The sequence below is a fragment of the Oryctolagus cuniculus genome, chromosome 6 (genome assembly GCF_051225735.1).
Source record: "Oryctolagus cuniculus isolate XC-2025 breed Fujian yellow rabbit chromosome 6, ASM5122573v1, whole genome shotgun sequence".
Taxonomy (NCBI): Eukaryota; Metazoa; Chordata; class Mammalia; order Lagomorpha; family Leporidae; genus Oryctolagus; species Oryctolagus cuniculus.
This window is the reverse complement of record NC_142872.1, coordinates 47,503,115-47,514,893: the sequence shown is the minus strand read 5'-3', so window position 1 is coordinate 47,514,893 and position 11,779 is coordinate 47,503,115. Positions and strand designations below refer to the sequence as shown.

The 11,779-nt window shown below is 43.9% G+C and overlaps 1 long non-coding RNA gene across 2 annotated transcripts; it reads left to right on the top strand.

The window, feature by feature from the left end:
* The first annotated feature begins 2,030 nt into the window (after positions 1–2,030).
* On the top strand, positions 2,031–10,949 carry LOC138843053 (uncharacterized). Of its 2 annotated transcripts, XR_016235435.1 has the most exons (4): positions 2,104–2,245; positions 2,351–2,470; positions 8,467–8,633; positions 9,878–10,949. It is a non-coding gene; the product is annotated as an uncharacterized LOC138843053 (long non-coding RNA). The 2 variants fall into 2 exon arrangements; XR_007919025.3 differs by lacking the exons at positions 8,467–8,633; positions 9,878–10,949 and adding an exon at positions 2,944–4,535 and having other exon boundaries at positions 2,031–2,245.
* The last annotated feature ends 830 nt before the right edge of the window (positions 10,950–11,779 follow it).

Below are 11,779 nucleotides of genomic sequence, written 5' to 3'. Positions count from 1 at the left end.
GTAAGAACCAACCTTGGGGAATTGCCATTCCCCTGGTTTTCCAGAAAAGTAAGGCATTTTGAATACTGGAGGGGAGAGAAGAAATTCCAGGACACAGAATGGGCACATTGAGGGTAGGTGACTGAAGGGTATGTCAACTCACCAAAAATCTGATGTCTACTGAAGAAACCAGCATCAGAAGAGTTGCGGAGTTGCAGGTTCCTGGGAGCTGCCATTCTCTCGAGATCCAGGCAGGCAGGAATTGAGTTCAGGGAAGTCTGCAAGTCACAACACCCAAAACCCAGCACAGATGGGCAGAGTGAGGGCTCCCAGCATAGCAAGAAGACAGACCTATAGACAGAAGGTAGATTTTGAGATCATGGACTTGGGTGTAAGGGAAACACAAGGTCAGGGCAGGAGAACTGAGGTGCTGGGTGGGGCTCAGCCTTCATGGTGGGTGTGGAAAGAGTTAGCAGGTATAGGTAACAGGCTGTTGGCCTCAGAGTACAGCAAGAACATCTCCCATCTAAGTCTCCCCCTCTACTTGAAAAAGCCCTTAGAATATTGCACCCTTCAAGTCTCAGTTATTTGATCTGGAAATATGACTGAAAGGAACCTCTTAGTTGTATGCAAATATTTAACTTCAAAAATGCTCATTACAGAGGGCTGTGGGGGAAAATGGGAAACACCTACATGTCTGTGCATTGGTTAAGTGATTCGACACAGCTACAAACACAAAACAGCTCAGCATTTCCCACTGCTGGTGAGAAAGAATATCCGAGGACAGGCAAAAATGCTTATACCTTGCTATGCGGAAACAACAAATAATAGCAAGACCCTACCTTACTATTACAATAGTAAAACTTATATAACTATATAGATCTACATAATCTACTAACATCTTAGTGCAATTTTTTTCAGTGTTCAAAAAAATGTGTTATTTATATCAATTGCTGCAAAGTAACCTATTATATTTTGACATGGCAGCCTGAAGAGACTAATAGTCTTACACACACACATATATACATATATGTGATGTCTTTCTATGCAGATGCTATATGGTTTATGTATATATATATATATGTTAATTTTATGTATAGTCCTATCTAAGTGGCAAAATATCTGACTGCCCATCAAAGTACTACACGGTTCTCTCACAGCAGTGGGATTATGGACTTTTTACTTTGCTCTTTTTGCCTACCTGAATGATGTGAATTTTTTACAACAACCTTGTATTACTTCGTATTACTATTACTAAGTGCCACAAGATAATTACTACACAGCTGTTTTCCAACTAGCCTTGTTCATGCGTGCTGGGACAGGGCGAAGTGGCCACAGTAAGAGTGGTGATACTGGGAGAGAAGTTCAAAAACTGGGGCCAGGCTGGGGCTGCCAATGTCTTAAGCAGATTTTCGGAGTTGATGCGGGCCTCGGTTTGTCCGCATAATGGGATTCCCAATGTGACTTAGTCCCTTACTATTAGGATACTTAGGACTGGAGAATTTGTTTAAAAAAAAAAAAAAAAAAAAGTTGGGGCCAGCACTGTGGCATACCAGATAAAGCCGCCACCTGCAGTGCTGGCATCCCCTATGGACACTGGTTCAAGACCTGGCTGCTCCTCTTCCAATCCAGCTCTCTGCTATGGCCTGGAAAAGCAGTAGAGGATGGCCCAAGTCCTTGGACCTCTGTACCCACGTGGGAGACTCGGAAGAAGCTCCTGGCTCCTGGCTTCGGTTAGGCGCAGCTCCCGCTGTTGTGGCCTTTGGGAGAGAACCAGCGGATGGAAGACCTCTTTGTCTCACTCTCTGCCTCTCTATAGCTCTTTCAAATAAATAAATATTTTTTAAAAAATAAAAAGCCTCTATTTTGGATCACATGTTTGAAAGCTGGGAAGTTTGGAAGCAGGAGGCCGAGTGACTTGTTCGGTGTCATAATACGGCAGAGTAAAGCCAAAGGACAAGCACCTGCAACTTGCTCTGAGGACACGGAACTCGTGCGCCCGCAACCCACTCTCGCGGGAACTAGTTCTGTCTCACGAGAACTCGCGTGAGAGCTAGAGCCCTAGTCGGCTCTTAAAGGCCCCACCCGCTCTTCATCGTGTGCCACTGGAAAACAAACGAGTCCCCAAGTGAGTTTTGCTGGAAACCATAGCTCCGTGGAAAACGTGCTTCACACACACACACACACACACACACACACACACACACACACTTGCCGGATAGGCTGAGGCCTGTGTGTCCCCGCCGTGTGGACGAGGGTCACAGGGGTAAGGCTGTTCCCTGGATTGCTAACAGGGCCCTTCCCGTGGGGGTTCCCGTAAACTCGCGCCGCCTCAGAGTCCTGAGGCCCGCGTTTCGTGTCCCCTGAACAGGCCTGCTGGACATCATCTCCATGGCAGAGACAGCGACGATGCCGGAGCAGACCAGCTGGAGCTGGTGACTGTCCAGCTCTCGGGAAGTCTAGGTCCGGCGGGAGTAGAGCTCAGGTTCCTGTGAGTGCTGTGGGGCAGGGGTGTGGAGGAGGGGGCAGTGCTGGGAGGATCTGGTATTTATGGATGACCTGGGCCCTGGGACAAAGGCCTCGCACATAGTAAAAAATTAATAACAATCTCATGTCATTGTCACGCCTTCCAGAGTAGTGGCTATTGTTATCTCCCATTTTAAGTAAGACTCTGGAGTTGAGATTGAGTTCAGGCTAATCTGACTCCAGAACAATCTTGGGATCTTTTCTGTGTTACCTGCTGGAGAAGGATGACAAAAGAGACAGCAAGAGGGAGAGACCTGGAGATAATACTCTGCTCTGGGGTCCCTAGGAACACTCAGTTCTGGCTCAGATATACGTAAGGTAAAAAAGTATCTGGGTGATGGGCAGGCATTTAGTGTGGTGGTGAAGATGTCACTTGGGACCCATGCCTCCCATATGGGAGTGCCTGGGTTGGAGTTCCAGTTCTGCTCCTGATTCCAGCTTCCTGGTCGTGCACCCTGGATGATGGCTCAAGTACCTGTGTCCCTGCCACTCACACGGGAGACCCGACTGAATTCTGGCTTCAGCACAGCCCAGTCCCAGCTGTTACAGGCATTTGAGGAGTGAGCCAGTGGTTGGGAGACTTCTCTACCTGCAAATAAATAAATGTATAAATATATATATGCATATATATTTTTTTTTAATTGAGTGACCTTAGGCAGGTACTTAAGCATATGAGCTTCAGGTCCTCATTTATAAAATGAGAGATGATAATACCTCTTTCCTGGGGTCATTAGCAACCTCAGAGTTGCGAGTGTTCAAAGTCCATTCTCTACAGAGCTCAGCACTGCTGAGGAATCACAAGTAGTGTTTCTAGATGATTTGTAATTTTAAAAACTGGCCACTGGCAGACAAACAGTGAGAGAAAAGTAAAACAAAACAATAACAGAGAATTAAATGGCTATCTGGATGGATAATTCCCCAAAACTGACTGCCAGTTCCAGCCCCAGCTGCAGTAGAAGCTGCAGGAACCTCACACTGCCCAGGCATGCCAAGTTCCCGCCCTCTTTTACTGATGACACAGCGTCATGAGACTTGGGCATACGAATGTACCATTTGCACATGGGGAGGCTGAGGCTCAGAGAAGTGAATCAACCTGCCCAGGTTCCCTCTGCTGGGAAGGGAGGTTAGGATTCAGGCCCTGCCCTTCCTGCCTTCCAAACCTATGCTCTCACTGCGACATGCCCTTCTCTCTCACCCCATAAAATGAACTGTGATAGTCACAGCTCCTATTTATCAAGCTTTTTGCATGTGCCAGATCCTATGTAAAACGCTTCATGTACATACCCCCACGACAGGAGCCTTCCGAGGAAGGGTGTGGAACATTCCCATTTTACACATAAGAAACATCCTCCCTTTTTTCTGGAAATAAGCTAAGCCAAATACCCAAGCATTCAGGAAAAACTCCTCTGTCCTCATGCTTTAAAGGAAGATAAAGAAACATGAGTCCTATTTTAAAGTACTAAAAATCAGGGCCAGCACTGTGTTAGAGCAGTGAAGCTGCCACCTGTGATGCTGGCATCCCACGTAAGTGCTGGTTCGAGTCTCAGCCTCTCCACATCTGATCCAGCTTCCTGAGAAAGCAGTGGAAAATTGCCCAAGTGTTTGGGCTCCTGCCACACACATGGGAGATCCGGATGGAGTCCCAGGATCGCAGCTTCGACTGGTCCTGCCCCAACCTTTTTTTTTTTTTTTTTTTTTTTACAGGCAGAGTGGATAGTGAGAGAGAGAGACAGAGAGAAAGGTCTTCCTTTTGCCGTTGGTTCACCCTCCAATGGCCGCCACGGCCAGCGCGCTGTGGCCGGCGCACCGCGCTGATCCGATGGCAGGAGCCAAGTGCTTCTCCTGGTCTCCCATGGGGTGCAGGGCCCAAGCACTTGGGCCATCCTCCACTGTACTCCCTGGCCACAGCAGAGAGCTGGCCTGGAAGAGGGGCAACCGGGACAGAATCCGGCGCCCCGACTGGGACTAGAACCCGGTGTGCCGGCACCGCAAGGTGGAGGATTAGCCTAGTGAGCCGCAGCGCCGGCCCTGCCCCAACCATTACAGTCATCCATTTGGGGAGTGAACCAGTGGGTGAAAGATTTCTCTCTCTCTCTCTCTCTCTCTGTCTTTCAAATAAATAAAATAAATCTTTAAAAAAAAAAAAAAGGTGCCGAAAATCCCTTCAGCCCAGAAGTGTTCAGAAATCTCCAGACACTGTCTTTGCTGCTGTGTGAACAGTGACTGCCACTTTGCATCTTCTGACCTTTGCAGAATGTGTACACACACGAAGGCATTATTCCCAGCATCTGGCACATGCCCGGGAGTGCATTAGGACAAGCATAACTAACGTTTATTAAGCACTAGCTTGGAGCCAGGCATGGCACTAAGCTCTCAATTTGTGATCTCACTGAATTTCCTCATCAAGCCCATGAATCTAACCACATAGGGACAAAAGTCAACAGTAGATACTTGAATAAATCAAATTATCTAAAAGTTACAGAAGGATGCCAGGTAGTTAAGACATAGAGCAAGGTCTCAGTAACAATTTCCAGCAAAAGAGTCAGAGCCCCAGAAGTCTTGCTAGCATCCCACAGACAGGAATGGATGCTAATAACGTTCTCCAAGGTCCAGCATGGTACAGTGTGTATTGTTTGGAGATGTAACCAGCCCATTAACCTCAGAGACGCAAGAACAACTCTACAGTGGCAGCATAGAGGACACAGCACACTCAGATCTGCACAAATTCCTAATCCATCATCCTCAGCTTTCCAGGCCAACAGGCTGTAGGCCAGATTGATGCTCCAATTCAGTTTCCTAGCTATGAGGAGTCTTCAGAAAGTTTATGGAAAATGTGTACGATGAAAAAACTATGCATGGATTTCAATTTTTTAATATCAAAATGTACTTTCCTTTTGCTTCCATTTTTTCCAAACCTTTTTTTTTTTTTAAGATTTATTTTATTTCAGAGGTAGAGTTAAAGACTGAAAGAGGGAGAGACAAAGAGAAAAGTCTTCCCTCTGCTGGTTCACTCTGCAAATGGCTGCAATGGCCCAAGCTAGGCTGATCAGAAACCAGGAGCTTCTTCCGGGTGCAGGGGCCCAGGCACTTGGGCCATCTTCTACTGCTTTCCCAGGTCATAGCCAGACAGCTGTATTGGAAGTAAAGCAGCAGGGAATCTAACAGGTACCCATATGAGATGCCAGCACTGCAGGCAGAGGCTTAGCCCACTATGCCACAACAACAGTCCCTTTTTCAGACTTTTCAAAGTACCATTGGATTTCTCCGAGCTGGTCCATTTGGTGCTTTAGATCTTAGCTTGCAAGTGTGCCCTGTTCTTATTTCCATTTTGGAGGAGTTACGGTTAAGAAATTTGCCCAAGGTAACAATATTAGAATACTTCAAAAAGTGCATGGAAAATGTGATTAAAAGATAAGGGTGAGGGGACCAGTGATTTGATTTAGTGAGTAAAGCCACTACCTGCAGTGCCGGCATCCCATATGGGCGCCAGTTCAAGACCTGACTGCTCCACTTTCCATCCAGCTCTCTGCTATGGCCTGGAAAAGCAGGAGAAGATGGCCCAAGTCCTTGGGCCCCTGCACCATGTGGGAGACCTGGAAAAAACTCTTGGCTCCTGACTTCAGATAGGCACAGCTCCAGCCATTGCAGTCAATTTGGGAGTGAACCAGCAAATGGAAGACCTCTCTCTCTCTCTCTCTCTCTCTTTCTGCCTCTCCTTCTCTCTGTGTAACTCCAACTTTCAAATAAATAAAATAAATCTAAAAAAAAAAAAAGGTTAGGGTGGGCATTTGACCCAGTGATTAAGATGCCACATAAGTGCCTGGGTTGAGTATCCAAGCTCTGTTCCTGACTCCACCTTCCGGCCAGTGCATTCCCTAGGAGGCAGAGGTGATGGCTTTAAGTAATTGAGTTCCTGCCATCTGTGTGGGAGACTTAGATGTAATTGCAGTCCTGGTCCAATCCGAGCTGTTGAGGGTATTTAGGAAGTAAACCAGCAGATGGGAATTCTCTGTTTATCTTTCTTCCTCTGCTGCTCAAATATATTAATTTTAAAAATTTTTCAGTGCTGTGGCTTAGTGAGTAATGCTGCTGCCAGCAGTGCTGGCATCCCATATGGGTGCCGGTTCGAGTCCTAGCTGTTCCACTTCCAATCCAGCTCTCTGCTCTTGCCTGGGAAAGCAGAAGATGGCCCAAGACCATGGGTGCCTGCACCTGCGTGGGAAGACCCAGAATGAGCTCCTGGCTCCTGACTCCTGGCTTCGGATCAGCGCAACTCCATCCATTGCGGCTAATTGGAGAGTGAACCAGCAAATGGAAGACATCTCTCTCTCTCTCTCTCTCTCTCTCTCTCTCTACCTTTCCTTCCTTCTCTCTGTGTGTAACTCTGACTTTCAAAATAAATAAATAAAGTCAGAGTTACACAGAGAGAGGAGAGGCAGAGAGAGAGAGAGGTCTTCCATCCAATGGTTCACTCCCCAGTTGGCTGCAATGGCTGGAGCCATGCCAATCCAAAGCCAGGAGCCAGGAGCTTCTTCTGTGTCTCCCACAGGGGTACAGGGGCCCAAGGACTTGGACCATCTTCTACTGCTTTCCCATAGCAGAGAGCTGTATTGGAAGAGGAGCAGCCAAGTCTTGAACCGGCGCTCAAATGGGATGCTGGCGCTTTCAGGCCAGGATGTTAACCCACTGTGCCACAGTGCTGGCCCTAAATAAATAAAATCTTTAAAAGAAGTAGAGTTATGGGCAGAGAGAAGGAAAGACAGAAAGAGAGGTCTTCCATCTACTGGTTCACTACCCTCATGACCACAATGGCTGGAGCTGGGCCAAACTGAAGCCAGGAACCAGGAGATTTTTTTAGTCTCTCACATGGGTACAGGGATCCAAGCACCTGGGCTATCTTCCACTGCTTTCCCATCCAGTAAGCAGAGAGCTGGATTGGAAATGGAGCAGCTGGGACTCTAACCAGTTCCCATGTGGGATGCCGACACCACAGGCAGAGGCTTAACCTACTACGCCACAGTAGCAGCCCCAATACAAATAATGCTTAAACTGTATAAAATCTGATTTTAATGTAATATACCCAAGCAGTGGTAACTATGGTTAATATCTTTCCAGGCTTTTTTAAAAATCATGTTTAGGAATAAACTGTAGCATATTTCAAATGTTCATGGAAAATGGAATTAAAAGATTATTTTGGTGCAAAAAAGATTTTGAAATCTATGTATATAAGGAGTCTGAAAAAGTTCATGAAAAATGTGCACCATGAAAAAAATATATGGGGCCAGTGCTGTGGCACAGCAGGTTAAGCCGCTGCCTGTGATGCTGCATTCCATATATGAGTCTTGGATGTTCCGCTTCTGATAACCACTAGGCTAAACACCCACTGTGAGAGAGAGCATCTTTATAAAGGAGAGTTTGACCCTTTCTAGTTCTTTCACCCATGTGATGCCTTCTGCCATGTGATGCCATAGCAAGAATGCAGCTCCTCAATGTTGGACTTTCTGGTTTCCAGAACAGTCAAATAAATTTCTGTTCATTGCAAATTACTCAGTCTGTGCAATTCCATTACAGTGGTATATAACATATTAAGATACATATCTTAGAGATTATATCTTCAAAATTGCTTTTCCTGGGTATCTCCGATGTATACGTGAGGTCTACATGTTAATGGATTTCTTGTTTTTCTGTAGTTAAATCCACCTTTCATTAAGAGATCATGAAGAGTAGAGAAAAAATTATTTGTCTTCCCTTACAGTCGACACACAATAAATAGGGATGTATCTAATTCTGTTAAAGAATAAAACAATTTAAATTGAGATCTCTCCATATTTATCAATCAGGCCCTCAGGGAATATTTTCCATGGAGAAACATGATTTAATAATGGCAGTCACTGAGAAAGCATTTTCCTTTGCTTTACAATCACTTTTTTTAAAGTTTATTCATTTCCTTTTTTTTTAAAGATTTATTTATTTGAAAGTCAGAGTTAACACAGAGAGAGGAGAGGCAGACAAAGAGAGGTCTTTCATCCAATGGTTCACTCCCCAATTGGCTGCAATGGCTGGAACTGTGCCAATCCAAAGCCGGCCCCTTTACATTCACTTTCCATGGACACAACTTCAGCCTCAAGGTAAGACTTAAAATTTTTTTTAATTTTATTTAATGAATATAGATTTCCAAAGTACAGCTTATGGACTACATTGGCTTCCCCCACCCCCCGATGACTTCCCTCCCACCCGCAACCCTCCCATTTCCCACTCTCTCTCCCCTTCCATTCATATCAAGATTCATTTTCAATTTTCTATATATACAGAAGATCAGTTTAGTATACATTAAGTAAAGATTTCAACAGTTTGCACCCCCATAGAAACACAAAGTGAAAAATACTGTTTGAGTACTCGTTATAGCATTAAATCACACTGTACAACACATTAAGGACAGAGATCCTACATGAGGAGTAAGTGCACAGTGACTCCTGTTGTTGACTTTACAAATTGACACTCCTGTTTATGGCATCAGTAATCTCCCTATGCTCCAGTCATGAGTTTCCAAGGCTATGGAAGCCTTTTGAGTTCTCCGACTCTTATCTTATTTAGACAAGGTCATAGTCAAAGTGGAGGTTCTCTCCTCCCTTCAGAGAAAGGTACCTCCTTCTTTGAAGACCTGTTCTTTCCACTGGGATCTCACTCACAGAGATCTTTCATTTAGGTTTTGGTTTTTTTGTTTTGTTTTGTTTTGTTTTGTTTTGTTTTGTTTTTTGCCAGAGTGTCTTGGCTTTCCATGCTTGAAATACTCTCATGGGCTTTTCAGCCAGATCCGAATGCCTTTAGGGCTGATTCTGAGGCCAGAGTGCTGTTTAGGACATCTGCCATTCTATGAGTCTGCTGTGTATCTCGCTTCCCATGTTGGATTGCTCTCCCCTTTATTTATTCTATCGGTTAGTATTAGCAGGTACTAGACTTGTTTATGTGATCTCTTTGACTCTTAGTCCTTTCATTATGATCAATTGTGAACTGAAATTGATCACTTGGACTAGTGAGATGGCATTGGTACATGCCACCTTGATGGGATTGAATTGGAATCCCCTGGTATGTTTCTAGCTCTACCATTTGGGGTAAGTCAGCTTGAGCATGTCCCAAATTGTACATCTCTTCCCTCTCTTATTCCCACTCTTATATTTAACAGGAATCACATTTCAGTTAAATTTCAACACTTAAGAATAACTGTGTATTAATTACAGAATTAAACCAGTCGTATTAAGTAGAACAGACAAAAAAAAATACTAAGAGGGAAAATGTATTAAGTTGTTCATTAATAGTCAGGGCTATGCTGATCAAGTCACCGTTTCTCATAGTGTCCATTTCACTTCAACAGGTTTCCTTTTTGGTGTTCAGTCAGTTGTCACCGATCAGGGAGAACATATGATATTTGTCCCTTTGGGACTGGCTTATTTCACTCAGCATGATGTGTTCCAGATTCCTCCATTTTGTTGCAAATGACTGGATTTCATTGTTTTTTACTGTGGTATAGTAGGTAAGACTTAAATTTTAAATTATACTCAGGTACATGAACATTCACAGTAGCATTTTTCATAACAGCCCCAAAGTGGAAACATCCCAAATGTCACCAGCTGATAAGTGGATAAATAGAGTGTAGCATATCAATGCAATCTAATACTGTTCAGCAATAGAAGGAATGGGTGTACTGATACTTGCTACAATATGTATAAGCCTTGAAAACATTATACAAAGTCAAAGAAGGAACTCACAAAGGACCACACTGTGTATAATTGCATTGTGAAATATGGAGAAGTACACAGAGACACAACTGGACTAGTGGTTGCCAGTGCCTATAAGAGGGCAGGAGGGGAATGTGCCTTCGGGGGTTGCTGACTAAAGGGTTTGGATTTCTTTCTAGAATATTGAAAATATTCAAAAATCCTGGTGCTGGATGCACAACTCTGAATGTATATCAAATAGTACATCAAACAGTACATCAAAATAGTACATCAAATAATACACTTGAAAAGAATCAAGTGAATTATATCTCAATACAGCTGTTAATAGCTGTTATAAGCTTGGTGTTCAAATTGTTGTGCTAATAATGGCTTCAGTTTTTAGAGTTATAAGGGTGTGTCAAAATACAGGGTTTGTATGTTTTGGGTAACTTTTTCATTCCTTAAAAGAGAAATTTTCCCCTTTTTGTAGATTTTAGACCAAATGTAAATTCCCAAATTTGCTTATCTGTATACATTTGTCTTTTAAAGCTCAGTAATCAATATTTTTCTTACTCAGTGAAGTTTCAAAATTACAGAATTGAGATTACTTAGACTTAAATTTTAAAATTTATTTGTGTAAACATTGTTCCAAAGCACGCAGTGAGGTTTTCTGAAAAGTGATAGGACTTCTGCAGTTTTTATACTGTGACCAGTTAAATCCACTTGATGTTTTTCCTCTCCCTTGCCTTCTCTTACTATTCACTCTTCCAGTAGAAAGAATTGACTGCCTAAATACAAGAGATAGGGTTGTTTTCTGCTCATCATAGTCAGGGCTAATAAAATTCTGTTGCTGCATCAGTCAAGCATGTTCTGAATTCTGACTTCTTCAATACAATGACATTTTTGCATGATTAGGCCTGTACAATTTGTTCCAAAACATTACCCTGCAAAGTAGGCCGCTCTGTGTCTGGCCAGCCAACCTGGGCTTGGTTGTCCTGGTTTGTGGACAAGGATCTGTAACACGGAGGCCTTGTATACAATAGAACATGGGTTATGTCAAGTACAAATGCTCCAGAGATTAATTCAGGAAAATGGGAGTCAACAGACCTCAAGTTTCTTGAGGCAGCAAAACAGCTGATGTAAGAAGCCTGGGTCTGTAGGCCTAGGCACATGCATGTGTTTGCAAATCTAGAGTCACCATCAGCAAATAATTTCCTCCAAAAGCTTATAGGCTGTCTGTCCCTCATGAAGGGTGTGGAATGATGACAGATGTCAATTTAGCAGAGTTTAATTGAGCAAAGAAAGATTTGTCAGTCAGATAACTCTCAGGTTCAGGAAGCTCTGCTCTGCAACATCAGGAGGCAGCGTTTGCAAACGGAAGATGGAAGTGAAGCCCGGAGGAACTTGATTGGTTACAGTTCAGTGTTTGCTTTATTTGGACACGGCCTGATCTGTTAGCCTGTGATTGGCAGAAGCTCTGCTGCTGGGACCGCCTGAGACTCAGCCATTTGTCACAGAAGCATTTCCTAAATTAGCCTTCCCGTTAGTTTACATGTTGA